The 7085-nt window shown below is 39.8% G+C and overlaps 1 pseudogene; it reads left to right on the top strand.

Moving 5' to 3' along the window:
* The first annotated feature begins 2180 nt into the window (after positions 1 to 2180).
* Positions 2181 to 3232, top strand: LOC136137831 (glycoprotein-N-acetylgalactosamine 3-beta-galactosyltransferase 1 pseudogene; annotated as a pseudogene).
* Positions 3233 to 7085: the final 3853 nt, after the last annotated feature.

Here is a 7085-nt window from a genome sequence, read left to right as displayed (position 1 = left end):
CAGCAAATTCTATTAGCTTTACCTCCAAATTATATTTAAATATTAAATTTAAATACAGGTTCCCACCACTCTCTTCACCTTCGCTGCTACCACCCAGGTCAAAACCCCTTCCTTCCCTCATCTCTACCTTATCACAAGTGCTGCAAATGGACAGGTTTGCTCTGTCTTTGTCTTCTTTTCTGTTGTTCTCGGATTGATCAAGTTAAACTAACAGATGATGTCATTTCTCTACTCAACACACAGCAGTCGTTTCCCATCTACCCCAGTAAAAGCCTGAGTCATCACTGATGCCTACCAATTACTGAAAGATTTGACTCTTTCCTCTCTGCGTTCAACTTTGAACATGGTCTTCCTTGCACATGGCACTCAGGGAACACTGGCTGACTGTTCCCAGGACCTACGAGGCACGTACCCTCCAGTCAGTACACAGGGCACTTAGAAAGCCATTCTAATCTAGACTGATGCCCTTTCTCTTTAGCAAGTTTCCATGAATTATCTAATTCATGGTGCTCTCATGTCTGTTCTCTCTGTTACTCTTTGTGAATTTCTAGAACTTCAATTAGAATAATTTTTATTTTAATCTTTTCTCGTGTTTTCCATCTTTGTCTTTCTGCCCTACTTACTGGAGATTTTTTTTTTTCAACTTTATCTTCCAAAACATCTACTGAGTTTTACTTCTGCTCTCTTGAGTTAATTTCCCCAAGATATTTAGTGTGTGTGTGTGTGTGTGTGATGTATGAATGTGTGTGTGTGTAGCTTTCAGACTGCTCTTTTTTTCTAGTATATTTTTCTTACTTCAAGCTTGCAATATATTTTCTCATCTGTCTGAGGATATCCAGGGTAGTGTTTTAGTATTTTTGAAGTTTTCTACTCCCTGGTGAGTCCCTATTTCCTCTAAATTCTTTCTCCATTTCTCTTTCTTTTCCTTTCTTTCTCTCTTTCTTCCTTCCTTTCTCTCTCTCTCTCTCTCTCTTTCTTTTTTCTTTCTTTGTTTTGTTTGTTTTCCCTTTACTTCAGACCTCTTGTTTGAGAGGCTCTGGTTGACTCCATTGATTCTGCTCCTTGTAAGGAGGCAAAGTAGGAAGCTGGTTAGAGGTTCCAAGTGTACGTCCCCTACCATCTCCTCCAAGTGGTGATTCAGCTAGGCCATTTGATGGGGAACTGACAATCAGTATCCTTAGGAATCTTCTCTTAGAGTCATCGTCTTCTTTTGCAAAAAAATTCCTCTGATATCCTGCATGGAGGATAAGTGTCTGGGAGTTCAGTGGGAGAAGAGATTTAGGACATCAGAATGTTTCCTTCACAACTTTAGCTTTATTTCTCCCCTTTCGATCTCATTCTACATAATCATCCTTCTCTATCTTCCCTGTGGAGTGACCAGCTAATATTAGTAGTCTTGGAAATTCGAAAACCTGCTGGAAATGGTTCATTCTATCTCATTTTGGCTCTCAAGCCACTGCCACTCCCCACCTCCACCCCCAACAGTATTTTGTCATCCTGGGTCTATTAAGAAAACTTTTCACTATTTGCCTTACCTCTTCGAAAACGGTGTTGCTCTTTTCTCTTCTAACATTTTTTTTCCTTAATAATTCTGTTTATATATTTTAAAATATCTCTTCACTGTAGCTTTCGAGCAGTTTCAAGAGGGAGCGAAAAAAGAGATGTATGTATTCATCCTCTGTTCCAAATGCACTATACATCCAAGGAACACGTTATCTGAATCGGTGTCGAGATTTCTCATTAGAGTCCCTAGCCGGGGTGGCTGCTCTGTGGTCTCGCTGGGCGTGATGGGCACGGGGTGGGGAGCTCACCGCGAGGATGCTGGGGAGGGAGCTCTGCCCATCCGAGCGTGTGGATGGAGAAGCCCTCGGAGAGTTGCTGCTGAAGCTGAAACAGGCCACGAGTGACCAGGCATCCCTGAGTCAACCTCCACCTCCTTCTCTGTTGCCGGGAGGAGTGACACTGGGAGGGCAATGTCGCCCCCAGAGGGCAAGATAGCGCCCTGTGCTGTCAGTTTCCAGGGAGCAGGTGAACCGAGTGCTTCCAGCCTCCTGGCCGTCTCCTGCACCCGCTTTTCAGGAGGGGGCCCTATCCGGAAGAGATGGGATAAAGGATAAGCACGGTGTATTTTCATGGTCCCTTGACTTCCTTTGCAGATTTTAGGAGACACGCCTTTGGGAATGGCCTCCAGGTCTTGGCTAAATGTCTTCTCCTTCCTCTGTGGGTCAGCAGTCAGCTTTCCCTTATATTCTCAGCTATTTAATATTGTTTCGGGAGAGTGGGGTGACCCACAGCCTATTCTTCACAATGAGCTTCGTGATAAGGGGCGCAACCATCTAGAAAGAGAGATGGGCTTTAGATGCCAGCTGGCGTGCAGGTGAGAACGCAGACATAGCTGAACAACTCTTGTTGGAGGGTTAAAAATCTTTGCTGGGTTATGATGACCTGGCTTCAAAAATCTAAAGAAAAGAACCAAACATGTCAAATCTACTTGGGCCCGGCATTGTACTAAAGTGTTGTTCATGAGTTCGGAAGGAAATAAAGACTTCCTTACTGTGGGATTAAACACCAAAGAAGGCAGGGACCAATTCTACCGGGAAAAAATGAAAGCTTCTCAGTGCATTCCTGAGCTTTGTCTAGAAGATACTGATTGGTTCTTGACATCAGGTGACGATGCTTGTGTCATACAAGAGAACCTGAGATGGCTTTTGGCAGACTAACCCTGAAGAACCCATACCCTTAGGGAGAAGACTTAAGCCCTATATAAGGTAGGGCTACATGAGTGAAGAAGCAGGAGATGTATCAAGCAAAGGAGTGTTGAAATTTGTTGATGCAGCCAAGAAAGACGGATGTACACACAGTTCTGCCATGGGAGACAGCCCTGGGGAGACACATGGAAATCATGAATGTAGAGGCAGGGATTCTAAAGACCCCATTGGAAAAGAAATTTTCCATCTTTTTGGACCAGAACACCACTGAAAGTTTATCTAACCAGAAACTTTTGGTGCTGGGGCTATACCTATTATCCTCCTGTAGAGGGTTCTTTTTGCTGTTTTGAACTTGCAGTTTACCTTCACTATGTTGACTCTACAGCAGTGTATGTGTTAGAATACCTTGTTTATCATCTTCATCCATATGGTTGTGTTTACAGACAGCGATCTACCTTGCCTGCGATTAGACTAAAGGAAACAGTGAGGCATATAAACATGAAGATCCAAAGGAAAAATTATAAAACTCTAGGAGGAAAAACATGAGTGAATGGAGAAATAAAGTGTCTAACATTACACTGAATAAAGTCTTCTGCGTTTCTGTTGTAGAATCTTGGAACCTCAGTGGGCACTTCTTCTAAGTGAACATTCCATGGTATAGTATCTTAAATCTTTCTTATGTATGACTGTCGACTGAAGCTTTAAATACGCTGTGCAGTATGTTAAAATGGGCTTTGGCCACACTGAGGAACTAGAGATTTTGTTTCCTCTTCCTGACCATGTGTATTATTGTCTAACCAAACTAGTTAAATTTGCTAAAACTTCATCACACCATTTTGTAACATATACACAATGCTAAATAAAACCTGTCCTTAAAATATTTTAGAAGGAAATATTTTTGCTCAGTGTTATTTGTAAACTCAAGCCTTGAATCTGTAATTGCAGTGATAATTTATAATTGGTAGTATCTCTTCCAGAATAAAGAATAAAAAAGGCACTTGTTCTAAAGGTGCATTCAGGAGACCACAATTTAAAATAAAAATCCTATCGGTGTTTTCCAAGATCCTACCAGAACACAGCATTACTTTTCTAATACTAAATAACAAGATCTCCATGCTGAAAAATGATTCAATTAGATAATCATTTACTAATAATAGTTATTATTATTTGTACCAAATTTCCAAGATCTGTGCTGGGGGTTGTGCAAGTCAAAAATAAGGCATGGATTTTACATTCAAGTTATTTGTTATTCCATTAATACCTATTTCCGTATGACCAATATGAACAAATCGGAGAAAATCTCACTGCCAAAATGTGTGGTTCTAAATGTAAAATGAGAGGTAAGAAGAAGGAACAAGTACTGTTGTCTGGAGAATGCAGACAAGACGTTCTGTGAGGGGTGGAGGAATGGCTAAGACTTGGAGGGTAGGGCCATGTTCCAGAAGTGGCAAGATGCTTTCCAAGTCAAGCTGGCAGAATGACTTCATAACATCTCATACAAGAACAGAGTAGGTATTTGGGAATTGATTACTGAATAAAGGGATACTGAAGTGGGAATTCATTTCTGAGAGGGCTATGAAGCATGTCCAATTGAAACAAATGCTATGTGTTGTTGAACAGTGAGAAGACACAGTTCTCCAGGCAGGCTTTCAAATCAGACTCCAGTCCTGGTCAAAACGGTATGGAAGTTCCTTCAAAAAACTAAAAATAGAGCTACCATAGGATCTTGCAATCACACTACTGGGCATGTATCCAGAGAAAACCATAATCTGAAAGGATCCATGCACCCCAATGTTCACTGCAGCACTATTTACAATAGCCAAGACATGGAAGCAACAGAACTGTCCATCAGCAGATGAATGGACGAAGAAGATGTGGTACATATACAATGGAATATTACTCAGCCATTAAAAAGAATAAAATAATGTCATTTGCAGCAACATGGATGGACCTAGAGGTGATCATACTAAGTGAAGTAAGTCAGACAGAGACAAATATCATGTAATATGGCTTTTATGTGGAATCTAAAATATGATACAAATGAACTTATTTACAAAAGAAATAGTGGTTGTTACTGTTTCTTAATGAATTAGTAAGCAAATCCCCCTTTTATGACTCACAGACAGAAAACAAACTTATCATTGCCAAAGGGAAAAGGGGGAGGGATAAATTAGGAGTTTGGGATTAAAATACACACACTACTTTATATAAAATAGATAACCAACAAGGACCTATAGCACAAGGAACTATACTCAATATCTTGTAACAACCTATAAGGGAAAAGAATCTGAAAAAGAATGTATATCTATATCTATATATAACTGAATCACTTTGCTATACACTTGAAAGTAACACACCATTGTAAATCAACTATACTTCAATAAGGTACAAAAAAACACCTTGTTTGCAACCTTGTGAGAGATTCTGGAGCAGGGGACCCAGCTACGCTGTGTCCAGAACCCTGACCCTTTGAAACCGTGAGATATTAAAGATGTGTCATTTTATGCCACACATTACGGAGCAGCAATAGATTAATAACAAAACGTGAATTTGAGATGATAGACAAAGGATAACATCGGTGTTCTGCAGACAAAAAGAGTTCACAAGTAAAATCAAGTTGGTGTGTCATTCTTCTAACGGTAGAAGAGTCAGAGGAAAGTTGTACATTCTGAAGCTTGTGGAATTATTTAGACTTGAAACGTTGAGCCTCTAACTGTATTAAAATCCATGCGAATTAAGACATTACTACTCCTGCTGCTACTATGAGTCATATATCAAGGAATTTTTTCAGTGCTAGACACACTTCTAAGCACCTTATGTGTATGGATTCAGTTAAAAATGGCAACTACCTTATGTGATAAGTTTATCATCCCATTTTGCAGGTGGTGAATAATAATGGGGCAAAACTAACGGGTGGGAGATCCAGGCAATGTATTCCTGAAACCCATGTTCTCAGAGATAAGGTGCTCTTCAAACACTTAGGATCCAAAGAATACAGAGAGGGACACTCCACCTGAGAGCAGAGAGGGTGGCTGACTCCAGGGTTTAATTGTATCAAAAAATGTACACTGCCAATATAAACAAAATATGTTGCAGTGTATTTGAATCTGACCCTAAAAACCCAAGGATATTATAGTGCCTTTGGTCATAAAAGGGGGATTTGGTTACTAATTCATTAAGAAACAGTAACAACCAGATCTATTTAATATTTAAGAATTTATTTTTAGGTTGAAATCTAACTGTAGAGATGTTATAGAAGATGCTCTGAATAGAATTTATATGGCTTATGAGCAAAAATAAAATTGCACGCTCTTCCCAAATGTATGTTTTGTGCCAGAATAGATTCCCAGATGGTTTTATGGTTTGAGATAGCAAAAGCTAGGAGGGAGAGGGAATAAATTAATAGCGTAATGGTTGCATAATTGCAACATAAGTTTTATCCTAATGACAAGTATACCATAACAATAATAAAAGTTTTAGAAATGATGATGGGGCACTTATTCCTTCAATGACCATATAATTAGTTTATATTATATTTGGCACAGGATACAATCCTATATTTTATCATGAACAAGCCACTGTTGTTTGTTGTAGACTTTGAAAATTTTTGTTTATTGGACTGCACTATTCATTTGTCTATTCATTTCAAAATAAGTATTGAGAACCTTTTGTGTATAATACAGATTTTTAAAATAAGCATACGCACAGGACCAGATCATCTAGAAGCAAATCAGCAGTGTTATGGGCTTGTTTGCATTTGGTAACTTGAGATAGAACCCTACGTCCAGGGACTAAAATGCAAGCCATATCACCATCAACAGATGTGGGAAAGTGAGGGAATTAACAGGGGTCAAGGGCAGTGAAGATTCCTAACTAGGGGGAAATGGTGATGGAATTTATAGGGAAAAAGACAATGAATTTGGTTGCATGAAACTGAGATCCTATAAGCTATACCCATATTTAAAGGTAAAAAGTGTACAAATATTCCACTAAGTAAACAGTCAAAAAATATTCCTGACTCTTTTAAACCTTAGTTCTAGATAGAAGGGGAAAATTTTCCCTGAAAATTCATAGTTACAAATCACACCTCATGTGGTTTTGATGTATATATTCATGTCACCTGTATATCCCCAAAATCCTCAAGAAAAGTATTTAATTTTTTTTTTTTTTTTTGAGGTACGCGGGCCTCTCACTGTTGTGGCCTCTCCCGTTGCAGAGCACAGGCTCCGGACAAGCAGGCTCAGCGGCCATGGTTCACGGGTCCAGCCGCTCCGCGGCATGTGGGATCTTCCCGAACCGGGGCACGAACCCGTGTCGCCTGCATCGGCAGGCAGACTCTCAACCACTGCGCCACCAGGGAAGCCCAAAAGTATTTAA

The sequence above is a fragment of the Phocoena phocoena genome, chromosome 18 (assembly GCF_963924675.1).
Source record: "Phocoena phocoena chromosome 18, mPhoPho1.1, whole genome shotgun sequence".
In the NCBI taxonomy this organism is placed as follows: domain Eukaryota; kingdom Metazoa; phylum Chordata; class Mammalia; order Artiodactyla; family Phocoenidae; genus Phocoena; species Phocoena phocoena.
Note: the sequence above shows the minus strand (reverse complement) of the source record. Positions and strands in the feature narration are given on the sequence as shown.